Source organism: Helianthus annuus, chromosome 9, assembly GCF_002127325.2.
Source record: "Helianthus annuus cultivar XRQ/B chromosome 9, HanXRQr2.0-SUNRISE, whole genome shotgun sequence".
NCBI classification, from domain to species: Eukaryota; Viridiplantae; Streptophyta; class Magnoliopsida; order Asterales; family Asteraceae; genus Helianthus; species Helianthus annuus.
In genome coordinates, this window is record NC_035441.2 from 169,010,967 (window position 1) to 169,027,194 (window position 16,228).

General features: G+C 38.1%; 1 long non-coding RNA gene and 1 other non-coding gene across 2 annotated transcripts; one reads left to right on the forward strand and one right to left on the reverse strand.

The window, feature by feature from the left end:
- Positions 1-3,781: 3,781 nt before the first annotated feature.
- Positions 3,782-6,292, reverse strand: LOC110879520. The gene is made up of 3 exons (XR_002558733.2): positions 5,489-6,292; positions 5,135-5,182; positions 3,782-4,048 (listed from the first exon to the last, which is right to left on the reverse strand). It is a non-coding gene; the product is annotated as an uncharacterized LOC110879520 (long non-coding RNA).
- A 5,064-nt stretch (positions 6,293-11,356) lies between these two features.
- Positions 11,357-15,702, forward strand: LOC110879521. The gene is made up of 9 exons (XR_004867782.1): positions 11,357-11,841; positions 11,942-12,138; positions 12,268-12,410; positions 12,728-12,780; positions 12,863-13,176; positions 13,494-13,570; positions 13,685-13,963; positions 14,518-14,641; positions 15,103-15,702. It is a non-coding gene; the product is annotated as an uncharacterized LOC110879521 (transcript).
- Positions 15,703-16,228: the final 526 nt, after the last annotated feature.

Here is a 16,228-nt window from a genome sequence, read left to right on the forward strand (position 1 = left end):
GATGCTCAGGTAGAAGCTTGAAACCAGAAAACGTCAGGGCTGAGGCCCTACGCGGCTCAAGGCAACGGTTAGAACAAAGGGAAGACGGCGCCTACTACGTAACAGGACGCATTTGGGTTCCACATTATGGCAACTGACGCGAGCTGGTAATGGATGATGCACATAAGTCCCGCTACTCGGTACATCCAGGTTTGGATAAAATGTACCACGATCTTAGAACTACGTACTGGTGGCCCAGCATGAAGGCCCACATAGCAACTTACGTCGGCAAGTGTTTGACCTGCGCGAGGGTCAAGACGGAATACCAGAAACCATCAGGCCTACTTCAGCAACCAAAGATACCACAATGGAAATGGGAGGAAATTTCCATGGATTTTGTTACTGGCCTGCCTAGATCCCAGCGTGGGGGGAACGATACTATTTGGGTGATCGTGGATCGACTCACAAAGTCTGCTCACTTCTTGGCTATCAAGGAAACTGACAAGTTCTCTACATTAGCAGACATTTACTTGAAAGAATTTGTTTCGAGGCATGGAGTGCCAACCTCTATTATCTCAGATCGTGATGCACGATTTACTTCAGAACTATGGTAAGCAATGCACAAATCTTTTGGCTCTCGGTTAGACATGAGCACTGCTTACCACCCTCAGACGGATGGGCAGTCTGAGCGCACCATCCAGACTCTAGAAGACATGCTTCGGGCATGTGTTATCGATTTTGGCAACAACTGGGAAAAACATCTCCCGTTAGTGGAGTTTTCGTACAACAACAGTTATCACACCAGCATACAAGCCGCTCCATTCGAGGCATTATACGGACGTAAATGCCGATCACCTCTTTGTTGGGCAGAGGTGGGTGATAGTCAGATCACAGGTCCAGAAATGGTAGTTGATGCTACTGAACGGATTGCACAGATACGACAACGCATGGCGGCAGCTCGTGACCGTCAGAAAAGCTACGCTGATAAACGCAGGAAACCGCTCGAGTTCCAAGTTGGGGATCGAGTGCTACTCAAAGTCTCACCCTGGAAGGGTGTGGTTCGTTTTGGTAAATGAGGCAAGCTCAATCCGCGGTATGTTGGACCGTTCGAAATCATTGAAAGAATAGGCAAGGTGGCTTACAAACTGAACCTACCAGCAGAACTCGGTGCAGTTCATAACGTATTCCACGTGTCGAATCTGAAGAAATTACTGTCAGATGAGACCCTCATAGTTCCTTTGAAGGAACTCACTATCGACGAACAGTTACATTTCGTTGAAGAACCTGTTGAAATCACGGACCGGGATGTTAAGGTCCTCAAGAACACTAGAATACCTCTTGTACGAGTTCGTTGGAACTCCCGTCGTGGCCCAGAGTTCACCTAGGAACGAGAAGACCAAATGAACCTCAAGTATCTCCAGTTATTCGGAAACAGTGCAACCACTACTGAGGCTGAAGCTACTACAGAATTTCGGGACGAAATTCCAAATCAACGGGGGGATGATGTGACACCCCAGGGAAACCAGTAAACGATACAACTTAACTAGCTTCCTCAGTAACCGCATGCTAAATTTCGGGACGAAATTTCTTTCAAGTTGGGGATAATGTGACAACCCGTAACTTGAGGTTAATGCTTTAACTTAACACAATTAAGTTGGTCACACAATCTTTAGCATTGCATGGAACTATGCATTACTTTATACATTATTTGACTTACATGAGAACTTTGTGCCTTGACTGTAAATTATATGTGGTGTGTGTGTTTTATGTAAAAGATGATACTTAGGGGTGAGTAGAGCAGTTAGTGAAACCTTAATAACTCCTAACCCTAAAACCTTCCTCACAAATCATTCTACGGCAGTTCAAATCATTCTCTCTACAACCATTTCTCTCATCATTCTTGGCTACACAAGTTCTCTCGCATCAATCTTGATTTCCCAATCCATCTAGAATCAATCTAAGGTAAACGTTTAATGATTATTTGTTGTTAATCATTGGTTATTTGATTCATGCCAACCCTAGTCCTCCAAACAATGGTTCTGTGTTTATTAATCATCCTGATTATTGTGAAATGGTTTGTGAATAGTTGTGTAATCACTTGGCTGACATTAAGATGCCTGATATGTTAGAGGTGTTTGATTGTTGATTAGATTACAGCATTGCCAATGTATGAAAATTAGGGTTTTTGATCGTAACCTGCAATGTAACTGTTCCATTGAAAACTGTAAATTGGTTTTGGAAATCACGCATGTTGTTAACTCGGAGTTAAGTGTCAGGGTTTTGTGAAGTCACAAAGTCCGAGTTTTGTAAAATGGCACTTGTCCTCTGAGTTTATTGTTTTGAATAAGGTCCGAGTTTGCTAAACACTTGTTTGGTCCAAGTTTAGGGGATTAAAGGGGGTCCAAGGTTGGGTATTGCTTTGTCCGAGTTTTGTTAAGGAAACATGGTCCGAGTTTTTGTTAAGGAAACATGGTCCGAGTTTTTGTTAAGGAAACATGGTCCGAGTTTTAGATTGAATGCACGGTCCGAGTTTTTGATTGAATGCTTGATCCGAGTTTTTGTAAATGAAACACATGGTCCGAATTTTAGTAATGATGTATGGTCCGAATTTTAGTGATGATGTTTGGTCCGAGTTTTAGTATGATGGTTGGTCCGAGTTTTGTTGATGATGTATGGTCCGAGTTTTAGTGATGATGTTTGGTCCGAGTTTTTGATATGTGTGTGCGTAGTCCGAGTTTGATGTAAATATAAGTGCCGAGTATTGTAAACACGAGTTTACTCATGATGCTAAGTTCAAAACCCTTTTAGTGATTGTATGAAGAACACCTTGCATGCCACTGTGTGTTACTGTATGTATGTGCAGTCTATGTCAGGTCAATCTGTAAACAATTATCACCAATTATCACACGGAACACAGTTGTTTGGACACCAAGGAATTGTAAACCTTATTTGAACGTAAACACTTACATTGAGTTTATGTGCAATGTACCTTAGGTCGCGTGTAAAGGACCTAACCATTAATTAACACTAGAAGCACAATAACAAACCGAGCAAACCAAGGTAAGTTCACACTCTTACTAAGGCATGGGATTCCCAGGGTAGGGAATGGGATTGATTGACTGATTGTACTTACATGGTTATGGGAATTACGCACTACTGACCTCATTTGGGAAAGGTCAGCTATAGATACTGCTAGACTAGTGATACATGGGGAAGCCCCCACTACCCTTCGCACACATGCCTGTAATGGCCGCGATACTGATACTGATCTTCGCACACATGCCTGGAATAGCCGCAATACTGATACTGATCTTCGCACACATGCCTGGAATGGCCGCGGTACTGATACTAATCTTCGTAAACATGTCTGGAGGGCCACGATGTAATTATAAACGATACATGGGTTACTAAACAAACAAACAGTTTACGAAATGAACATTATTACTAAACAACCCACTGTGAACTCGCTCAACTAGTTATTGACTCTCTGTTACATGCCTTGCAGGTCGTTAGGTATACATGGAGCTTGCACTGGGAGGCGCGGTCGTTGTGGACAAGGATCGTGGATGCTTTGATTAAACATTATGACATTACATACTCATACTTATGTTGGGTTTATATTTTTGCTTCCGCTAAACATTGATATTATACTTATGTTTTGAACACCTTTCATATTGGTTTGGTTGAACTGCATTTACTTTTACTTATTACTTACATGTTCAATATGATTGGTGGCTTGATCCTGGCCAGTCACGCCTCCAAGCGGTGGTACTCCGCGTGTGGATTTTGGGGGTGTGACAAGTCTGGTGGTACATTAAAACTTATACAAACGAATTTGGAAGTTGTTGAATTCATAGTACAACTTGAAATATGACTGTATCTCTAAGGGATATATATAATATTTCTCATGTTGGATTACATATTAAAATTCAAAAATAGTAACCTATCTTAATCCAATGTAAATAATATCAAATAGATTATTCACCTTTACTTCGCAGCATATCCTCATCCTTGCTTTGACTACTATCTTTTCTTTTTGATCCACCACTCTTCATGTCTTCCAATGTTCCTGTACCAACATTCCAACAAGTTCAAATTTGGAACTGACAACTTACAAAAAAAGACAGAAATAAATGGACAAACAACATGAAACAGAAACAAACTTCACACTTTGTTTCCATTTTAGCAACCAACATTAAGTTAGGAGCAAAACATAAACCAACTTCACTTTGTTATAGGGGTGATGTTTTGAAGGCCTGCTATCGGATGGAAGAAGTCAGTATGATGATAGTTTATTTCAAAAAAACTATGGATCTTATTCACATTATTTTACTTTGTGAAGCTGTATTAAAAACGTTCAACATAGAAAGTCAGCAACCTGAAGCTGCTTTGCTGAGAAAAAACCAATACAGAGACACCAGGCTAGGGATATATAAAGTGGCTAATTAAATTTTGAAAGCCAACTGTCAAATAATGGTAATCAAAATGATATTGTACACTTGCTCATATAACTATTAAAACAAAAAGAACCCGCTCAGTAAAACTTAAGATTAGGCACTTTCGTTTATTTTAAAAGTGGATGTATATTCTATGGGGGTTAAGACTCAAGTGATAGACTAACTAAGATGCCTACCACCAATGAGACTACCATTTTGGAATTGTTTTGGGAAGACTTCACCGCCAAACTTTTCATTACTGTGATTCTTCCATGAAATGTACCGCTTGTTTACTGGCAATTGGTTGTTACTGATAGAGAAACGATAGGTTGCCACATAATGATTGCCACATTAGACGGATCTTGTTCGAGTTAACCGTTTTAACTCGATTAATTAAACAAGTTGGCCCGCTAACCTTTTTAACCCATTATTACAACCCATCAAACCGATTAACACTTTTATAACTTGATTATTAGCCGCCAACCCATTTGACACGTCTAAATAAACGGTTTAAACGGGCCGTGTTCAGATTACACGATTTTAAGTATGTATGGGTTAGGGTTGATGTTTTTGACACCAATAAAAATATGGGTTCGGTTCATGTTGAATTCAACCTGCCAACCTGACACGATTGATAGATTCAACTTTCAAACACCACAACAGAAAGTTTTCAGTTACAGTATAAACAATCAGTAGAAACCAAGTGCTGAAACACTGACCTTGAATTTGTGTAAGATGGGGTGTCGGCCTCTGTATTGTTGCTGCAACTGAAATATTGAAAAAAAGTTAAAGCAACATTGCTAAATAATGACATAAGTAAACTGTTGATTTAGACCTAAGAATACATAAATGAATTCAATGCTTCTTAGTCAACATAATTAACTACTGTATATTAATATAAATCATGTCTTAAAGTCAACACCAGTTTATAGTATTGAAACTTATATTGGAGTATTGGAATTTGCACTATATACTAACGAGCAACCATTCTAATTAAGAATTGGAGGTCAATTCACACCATTAACCGAACGGTATGTAATAATGTAACAGAGAAAGTTGGGGTTCGTCTTGACCTGTTTAATGAATACATAAACTGAGAACGGGCTGGGTTTTGTACTAAGAAGAATAAGTATCACTTTAACTCCAAGAATAACAGGATAATTCCAGTTCATCCACACAATTAAGAGTAGAGCAATTGGCACCATCAGTTTCTTTGCAAAAATCATGAAATTGTGTGGATTGTTATCAGTCTCTCAGTCGCCCAACATCCCCATGTTATAAATTAGAGGTTAAACAAACAAACAAAACTGAAATTAATCAAAAGAAACCTAGAATTATATCATAATATGACTGAAATTAATGTTAAACAGACACCAGAGCCCAAACAGCGATCCAAGCACCACCGTCTCCACAGCCTTTACTTCTTCAACGCCGCCACGTCACCGGCTCACCACTATAAAAACCGACTCCTTAACCTCGAAACCATCCAATTCACGCTCCGGCAATCGGCAGCAGAGTTGAAATCAGTGACCTAGGTTTGACGAACAGCAGATTGAAGGCAATCTACGAACCTTGCTTCTATAAATCGACAAATCAACTGTAAAGGGATGAAACTGATTATTAATCAAGGGTTTGGAATGAAATTAACTCATCCTCTTACACCTTACGGCATCGGCAGAGAGATTAAGAGGAAGCCCCATATATAGGTGGGAGGGAGCAAGGGAAGAACATTTGGAAAGCAAAACTGAAAGTTAGCGCATTAAAGAACGACTACGATTGATGTTCAGGGCGATGAGTTGGAGCAGGGTGAAATCCCTAGATTGCCCTTCAGACGTCTTAAAACTTTGCATAATGTCCTAGCTCACCCCATCTAACATAACTTCTTCTCTTTCTACATAATGCTTTAAAATTTATATATATGGCAAATTACAAAAAGGATAGAAAACCCAGTTCTCTTAATAATAAGGTACTATAGATAGACAAATCTATCCAACACTTTGAAGTTTTGACATATAATTATTTTCTAAATGGGTTTATTTTCCATATATGGTCTAGTTTCATCATTGCTGTTCAATTTTATCTCTTTTTATTGGTTACAAGTTAATGTTAATGCACATATACAAACCCACTAATATACTTTTTGGTTAAAAGTAAATCAAACATTAAACCATAACAAGAAAATTATGTGGTTTCACTCGTTTTGTTTCCATTTGTAAAATCACCGTCACCCCATCTCCAACCTCATATGTCTACTTTTGTCCCTTTTCCCTCCATTTATGTGATTCTGATCATACCTTTATCCCCTCCAATTTTGTCTCGTTTTTCAAGAATATTTAATCAAAATTCTAAATTCTTCAAGTATAAACCTTGATCTCATATAAATCTTTTGTTGGGTTTCTTTGAAATCATCTTGTGGTTTTGGGTTTTTCTTGTTTTGCAATAAAGTTTGCATCTTTGCTCTGATCATCCAAAATAAGTACAACTCTTGGTTGGTTCTTGAATTGTAAATTGTCAAAAAAAATTCATAAATTCTCATTTGGGATTCTTCAAAAATCAAAATCAACTTCTGATTTTGGGGTTTTCTTGTTTTAGCATAAAGTTTGCATCTTTGCTCCAATCTTCTAATACTAACTCTTATCTTCTGTTATTTTTGTGCTTGATCAGTTTTCTTGAAGCCTCATTTAGGTTTGTTGAACATCAATCCTATTGGGCTATTTTATTTTCTAATAAAATTAGCTTATAATCCTTTGGTTCTATAAAATTTTGTTTTTGGTTCTTGAAGTATAAAGACTCAAAATTCCACTTTAATTCACAACAAAATCCCAAATCCTCATTTGGGTTTCTTGAAAATCATTTGCTGTTTGTGGGGTTTTCTTGAATTGTAATAAAGTTACAATCTTTATTGTAATCTTCTTGTTTTAACCAATAAAAAATTGATCACATCAAACAATTTGATTCCTCATTTGTTAAACAGCAACGCAAAGCACACATAGTGACACGGACAACAATAAACCCAAGGTATGATATCAAAGGATTTATAGTTCAAGACGAAATTAAAAATCCAGATAGCAAACACAGTAGGAAATAGAGATTAATGTTGTAAAGGGGGGGGGGGCGAAAATGCGAATGAAGTAATGGTGGGAAGATGGAAGATCTTGGAGGTTTTGATTTGAGGAATCTTTTGAAGATTGAGAGAGTGACAGGTGTGAAGAAATTGGGCGGGGTTTGCAACTTTTGAGGGTTTTTGTTTTCTTCCCTCCAAAATACCATTCTTTGGATAAAATGATGAATATTAGGGTATAAGGAGTGGTTAATCAATTGAGAGTGGTAAACTTAAAAATCAACCAATGAGAGTGTACCATGTCAATCATTGAAAAATGTTTAAACTATGCTGAAAAGTGTTGGTAATGGTTAGACACTTGGTGAAGTGGTAAAAATGTTTTTTAGAAAAAAGGAAAAAAGGTGTCATTGGTTGAGATGGCATGGACCCCACCACACACACCCTCTCTCTCTCCTTCCTCCCTTCACTGCTTCGGCAACCCCTCACCGATTCATCAAAGTTTACCGCGCGGCAAAGGGGTCGGCGAAGGTGTTCCCGCGCGGCAAACACCCTTTGCCGCTCAACTTTGCCGACCACACCGGACGCCCTTAGGTAGGGAAAATGATTATTAAATTTGGAATAAAATGATGAATATTAGGTATGGAACATGGTTTTCGACTTTTCGTAATTGGTTAAGACCCATTTTCTTTTTTAAGTGAATAGTCATTTTTTGACATGTGGTTTCATAGGTATACACCAGATAGGAAAGAAATACTTTAATTTAAAAGGAAAGTCTAAACATAAATATGAATTTGGATGGGTGATGGTATCAACACATCTTTTTGTACATCCCTCAATAGAAACCATATAGGCTAATACGCTTCCCATAGGGTTTGAAGCATTAAATGCGACACCAATAGGAAGCGTATTGGGCAATACGGTTCGTATTGGTACAATATTCTCCGAAGGAAGCGTATTGCCCAATACGAGATCACATTCCGTCTATTCGGCGAGGTATTTGAGATGTCGCTTCTTCAATTTGCCGTCGCCACCGGTTTTTACACAGACGAGGAGTTGGTTCAGGACGTGTATACCACGGTTATCGATTGTATGCCCGAGGATGAGTTGATTGCCTGGTGGCCCACCATCGGTAAAGGTCCATACACTAAGGCGGAGGAGGTCCGATCCTCGGAGATTCGCGACCCGTTAGTTCGTTACTTGCATCGTTGCTTTAGCACGGGCATCGCGGCCCGTGGCAAGAGTTGTGAGCACGTAACGAAGGCCGATCTTTTCTATATCTATTGTTTATTTACTGGTCGTCCGTGCGCCCTCCATCTCTGCCTGGTGGATTATTTTGTCACACGTTGGAAAAAGCAGCGTCGTGGTAGTATATATGGAGGATCGTTTATCGTCCGGATAGCCCAGAGTGTTAGTCGGTGCTTTGGTTGGGTCGAGGATAGGTATCCACCGTCGGCTCCCAGCAAATATTTGGACATGAGGTCGATGACAGGGATGAAAGTGGCGGCAAACATTCCTAATGTTGGTTATAGGTTTGTTGGGATCAACCGTCAGGTTTGGGCATGGCAGCCGTTGGTACATCACCCACGTTTGGAGGCCGAGGAGGTTCAGATGCCTCAGATGGCTGAGCAGGATGGCGGGCATGATGATGTTGAGGTCCCGCCTCAGCATGAACAGGGGGATCATCAGCATCCACAAAGAGCTTATCGTGCGGTTAGGTTTCCTCGGTCAACCAACCGTCTTCTCGATAGGATTTTGCGTAACCAAGATGAGCAAATGCGACTTCTAACACTGCATGGTCAGGAGATAACATCCCACGGTCGCCAGATGGATCAGATGCATGATGACATATGGTGGCCGATGACTGGCTGGGTGAAACTTATAAGTACATGGGTATATCGGTTCCACCCTGTTCACCACCATGAGTTTATCCGGACCAGGGCCAGTTCTTTACGCAGCAGCCCAACCCGTCCATGCATCCTTTACCCAGCCCCTCCCGTCCATGCAGGTATATTATCTTATTTTTATTTCATTTATCTACGAGCAATTTAATGTTATGTAATGGGTATTTTATTTAAATTCTTATAGCCTTATGACCCGTCCTATACTCAGCCCGACCTTTCCTTGCCACATTTTCCTCGGTCCGGCCAGACCATGCCACTCTTTCCTTTGTTCGACCTTTCCATGCAGGTATGTTATTTTGTTTTATTTCATTTTCTACAGATAATTTTAATGTTATGTAATGAGTATTTTGTTTGAATTTTTTATAGGCTCCAGGCACGTCCTATACACGGCACAGCCCGTCACCCTCTACTAGGCGTGGCCCGAACTTTACAGAGGAGGAGCTCGCTGAGTCTGACGAGTATTGATGATGATAGTGGTTTTTATTATCATATTATGTAGTACTGTACGAACAATTGAATTTAGTTTTAAGTATTTATAATATTTGTTTAATTTGGATATGTTTAATTTGTTTGGATTGCTTAATTTCACTACGTCTTTTATAAAATTTATAACAAAAAACTAACATCATTTTATAACAAAAAAAAAACTTAATTAATGTTTAAAAAAATAAAGTTCAAAAAGATACTAATAACAATATGCTGTTCTTGCAAAAAAAAAAAAAAAAAAAAAAAAAGGGAACGTATGGCCCTATATGATTCCTCTTGTCTTTTGAAAAAAAAAATCATTAAGGGAGCATATGGCCTATACACTTCCTTTTAGTTGACCAAAGTTTGGTACATATATAGGAAGTGTATTGCTTAATACGCTTGGACCCAGAGGAACCGTATTGCCCTAATCATTAGCTGGCCATCTTCTGAAAAGTTTGTACTTCAAGTACACATATAGGAAGTGTATTGCTCAATATGCTTGGACCCAGAGGAACCGTATTGCCCTATACGGGTTCAAGAGATGTGCAAATAACCAAGCCCATGCTTATCGAGATCTCTTTATTTTCAGGTACCTGAGGTTCTTCTTGAACCATCATGCCTATTGTCTCTTTAGGAGATCTTATTATTATAACCTCGACTTGACCATCTTAATTACTTCCTCCAATTTTCGAGGAATTTTATTATTGGAATCAACTAGTTTACCACGTTTTAGGCGTGCAATAGACTCATTACAAAAATATGTGGTTGTCCTCTTGGGACACAAATATAACTGGAGCATAAGCAGTTGATTATGTGACTTACTTAGTCACTCTATTTAGATCAGTGAACTTGTTTGGTAATTTGTAAATTTAATATTGATAAATGAATTATACTTTAAATTTCTAGTTCATAGTTTATAGTCTGAGGATTAAGATGACATGATAATTTATTTTACTTTTCACTTTCCAACTGCTTGTTATCTCCCCCTAATGGTGGGAACATTCATTCACTAAAGTGAAAACCAATAAGCCATAAACGAATTTCTCACTAATGGCTTTAAGTATTTAATCATAGACGATTATTTATACCCAACATATTCTCAAACTTTTTAGAAGTCGCATTTTTTCGTGCTGATAACGTGTTGTGAAACAACGACCTACTAGCAATGTATAGAGAAGAATGAGAGAATATAAGATGAAGTTCTTATAGATATGTAAGTATGAAATACAAAGCCTCTATTTATAGGCTTGTACATTAACATAAGAGTAAATACAAAAGAGGAGTTAAGGATGTGGAGAGTCACTCTTAATGATGTATTCATAACACATACTAATAACTTACTAATTTTCCCTTAATTATCTATATCTATAATAAAGTAAACCATTGGGGGATACAGGTCACCCCTTGATTAAGCCACATAAGCAATCCAGGTGGCAAAACTCCTGTGCGAGTATTGGAGCAAGCGTATAAGGTAAGACTCTTTTATACTCTCTCTCTCAATCATCGTTCATTTTTTCAACCAAAACCCTAAACGCCAAATCATCTGCCTCCTCAGGATCTCAATCAGCCCTGTGCGAGAACCTTGAATCCATCTTCAATACCCAATAGTGAACATCGACGAATGATTCCTTGATCTTCTTATTTTATGATTAATTTTGAATGGTTTGCGTTAATCGGTTTTGTTATGTATTGATTGAATGAATGTTATTTGGATATCGATCTTAGATTCTCTTTTTTTTTATTGTTTTTTGACACACGATTTCGTTTTGTTTGTTTCTATGTTTTTGATTCCATCTTTTGATGAACACAGTGAATGTCGGTAGTTAATGTTGAATCTTAATCGCCGATTGATGTTCTTTTGGTTTACAGTTTGTTCGTTAGGGTTTCTAATAGCCAATTTTCTGTTATGGTGCTTCGTGTTCTACTATAGAAGAAAGATTGGCAAGGAATGAAGGAAAAAAGGAATCATCATCATTGCACTGTATTTGGTGACAGTGTAAGGTCTATTCATTTTACATTCAAATGCATTTAAGTTTTTTGATTTATTTTACATGACTAATTGTACGTGGTTTGCTATTTTGTGTTATTGTTGATAGATCAGTAGGAATTGGAAGCAGGAGACCTTAGAATCCTCCAGCTCTGCAGTAAAAGATTGGAAGAAGGATACACAATCAGTAAATATAGAAGAAGCGGTCGTTGTTGCTACTGGTAAGTACATCGCCGTTCTGTCTGCCAAATCAATGGGTTGCTTCTTCGTCATGCTCTCTGGCGGTACTTTATTCGATACTACCAGGTAACTAAAACCCTAACAACCTACCGTCCTAATTGATTACGGATTAGTTACAAGTTATAAGAAAAAAAGTTAGAGGTTGTAGTTGATATATTAGTCTTTTTATTATGTTATTTTTGGTTTGATAATTAGAGCTCAAATATAACTGACGGGAGCTGGAGCCTCCGTACAGGTAGATGGATTGGTCGAAATGGTTGATTTTCTTTCTGGATGAACGTGTTGTTCTTCTTGATTATTCCGATTACAAGCTCGCTTATTATGGATTTCTCAGTAAGGTAATTTAATTTGTTTTGGGTTTTATGTTGTTTTAGGGGTTTAAAAGAACTTTTGAGCATGCAAGTAGTTTGTGTTAATCTATTATATATATAACGAAATCAGGCAAAAGATTTCGACTTTTCATATCATCGTATCTATTTGCAATCTCTGGCAATACTGTTCATATGTTTTACATTCTCATATTTCCCAATATTGAAAGCTTCTGTTCCTAGCCTGCTACCCGCGTTTATGTTGTATTTTATCATTTCTATTCTTTCTAAAGTAGTTTCATTTCGCTTCCATGCTGCTTATAGAGTTGTGAAAACAATATTTACAGATTTTGAAGTGTTGAATGATGTTAGCAATATCCCGCTTCAAGATACTCAACAGGTTTAAACAATCTGTCCTCTTTCAATTAAATAAATTCATTTTATTTGTGTTCATTCTTCTTATATAAACCTTGGTTGTGCAGCCAATGCTTTAGAAGACCCTTCTATGACAATGGAATAGGTAACACCTGTTGTAGTTTCTTCTAAACCACTTTTCCCGCTTCAGGTTTGTATATAGTACTGTTTCCATTTCATGTCTTTTTATACTCTTTTTAAAATCCATCTTTTGGATGTTTCATCCTTTATAATGGATGTTTATGGCATGTCGAATGATATATGTATGCTTGGCAGGAAAGAACTATCTGCAGGTGAAAGCCTAATAGAACCCAATTTTTTATCACCCTACTTATCTCAAGACCCGACACAAAGTAATCTCTTACACATGCGAGCAAAAAAGGTATAAAGTTTATTTTTCTGTAGGTGTTTCGATGGATAGACTTTATTTATTCTGGTTTTTTTTTGTTTTGTTTGAACTGGTCACTTTTTAAACCCGTTCAGTTTGGTTGGGATTAATATGTGTTCAAGTCAGAATATAAGTTATTTAAGTCAGAGTGGACCTGGGTAAAAGGGATTGCTTTAAGTAATGATCCGTTTTGATATATCACCCTACTCACCCGAATGCCACCTCTTCTTTCGGTTTTCTTAATGAACTTGGTTTTTGAGGTCAAACCATTCTAAACTTACTTGGGCCTAAATCAACTTGTTTTGTGTCAGATGGAGAGTATTACTTTGTTTGTAGCGAGCCTTAATAATCGCAAACGCTACTCAACAAATGGCAAATGTGACAAAAGGTAACAGCTGGCCAGTCATCCTCTTTATCGAGATTCTACAAGTAAGTAAAACTAAGTCTGTAATTCGATGAACGATATATAACATGGGTGTGCGCAACTGCAATGTACTTTCAGGTACCTATACTTCTTTGATAAGGGAAACACGCAAATCACGGTTGCTTCAATTCATGGACCTATTGAATTAGTTATAACAACTGAAATACAAAGGGACACCGCCACATCAGATCCAACTGTTGATGTTTTTTTTTTCAGTACAATCCGCTATATCCAGTCGCAAAAGGCCAAGGGCGGAGCCACTGCAGAGAAATTCGAGCAGATCAAGGTCTGGTTTGTTTTCATGGGCTATTGAATGTCATTCCAAATTTTGTTAGGGATGCTCACACAGAGAAAGAGGTAATGCCATATCTATTCGCTTCATATTGGTGTTTTTAATTTCTATTCAGGTAGGAATTTTGATTTGATTCCAGTCATTGGTTGCAAGCGAGTTATTGATTAAGGTTACAGGTGGCAAGACGGGTCAAAATATTTTATTTTAAATAAAATTACTTGCAACGTTAGCATATGAGGTGTTCGTTGAAATGCCAAAAGCAAATAGTTTTTTTGGTGTGTTAAAAGTATACTATGCCAATAAGCAGCTAAAATCATGAATTGAGGGAGTGTATAATTCATTTTCAACTTCACTAATATAAATTGCTTTGGCAAATGAATTTAGCTTTTGTTACCGAGATGGATCGTATTAAAATAAATTAATTTGGCTAACTTGGTATGTTGATTCATTGGAACCATCAGCCAACTCCAAACTAATTTAATCATGATATGCAATAATCTTGCTATAACAATTAGACATGTATTTTATAGGTTCAATACAAAGTCGTAACAAAATAATATTATTAGCAACAGCAAACATTAACCTTTCCAGTATATACCTCCGCTTTCCTTGAATACAGGTTTTGCAAAGATGGGAGATACAAGCATATCAGCACTTAGAGCTAGGGGAGACTATTACATTAAACACAAGTGAATTCCAGAAATAGGGAAAATGAAACCCATTACCAACTGATTGACAAACAGGTATTCCAAAAATACTCAATTAAGGTTTAATTTGTTTTGGCTTAAATTATGTAATGCATCTTACTTTCTTACTGCTCTTGACATTGGGTCGACTTGCTATATAAATTCAACTCGGGTTATACTTCGGTTCTGAAAAATTAATTAAAAAAGGGCTGCATTTCTAAGACACAATTAAAGTATGATTTAATAAGTCCAATTCATACACTAGACTTAGAATTTGGTGTTGACTATTGGTAATATTTGATTTTTGTGATGCATATGTAATGCTAGATGAAATGCTTAAGAAAGGGTCATGGTATCTAGACACCCCCCAAAAATTAGTGTACATCCCTCAATACGAACTGTATAGCACAATACGCTTCCTATAGGTTTAAAAGCAATAAATGCTAAACCAATAGGAACCGCATAGGCCAATACGCTTCCTATTCGCTTGCTGAAACCTGCTGCTCTCTGCCATGTAGGAAGTGTTGGGGTCAACCCTTGTTTTGAGCAAGCTTTCAGATCTGAGCAACGACCATCTTCCCCACCAACCAACTCCTCCACCACCGATTGAGCAACCTTTCAGATCTGAGCAACCCCCCCCCCCCCGATGTTCGACGGTGAAACGATGAGAGAGAAAGTAGAGAGAGGGGTGAGAAAGAGGAGGTAGCCGGAGAAGGGTTCACCGGACTTGTTGTGGGGGTGGAGGTGGTGGAGGTGGTGGCGGAGATGTGGTGGCGGAGATGGGTGGTGAAGGTGATGCAGAGAGAAGAGGAGGTGGTGGTCTGTGTTGAATGGCAGAGAGAAGAGGTTTGAAGAGATTTGAAGACTTGGGTTCATGTCTGCTTGGGGAAGAGGTGGGGAAGAGGTTTTTGGTGAGAAACTCTTCAAGAAAACAAACAAGCTGTAGGACCCAAAGGTCTGCGCGTGTCTGCACGACGCAGACATAAGTGGCCAGAAGCACTTTTCTTCAAAAAACAAACAGCACCTTAGTTTTAATGTTTTGATGTATGAACGATTTAATTTTCTGTTTAATTAAGATATGTTTGTTTTGGTAAGTTATAATGTATGTATATGTTTAGTTTGTTTGGATTGCTTAATTTAACTATGTTGTTTACAAAAATTTTTAACAAAAAAAAACCATCATTATTTTATAGCAAAAAAACTAACTCAAATTTAAAAAAAAAAAAATAAAGTTTGGTAAGAGCAATATGTGATGCGTGAAAAGGAAAATTCTTCTAGGGTTGTATAGGGCAATACACTTCCTCTGGTCCCTAATCATTGGCTGAAAAGCATCTCAAAAGTGACTGAAAAGTATCTGAAAAGTTGTCCAATTGGAAGCGTATAGATCAATACGCTTGGCCTCAGAGGAACCATATAGCCCAATACGCTTCCTGTAGGCTTGGGAAGACTCTTGGTAAAAATGTCCGCAACATGGAGATTGTATAGAACGAATTTGGTGTATAGTTTTCCAGATGAAACTAATTCTCGAACAAAATGATAATCAATATCAATATGCTTGGCGCGTTTGTGAGCAACAGGATTCTGACTGAGAAAAATTGCACTCTTATTATCGCAAAGAATAGTTGGACGATCAGATGGGAAAGC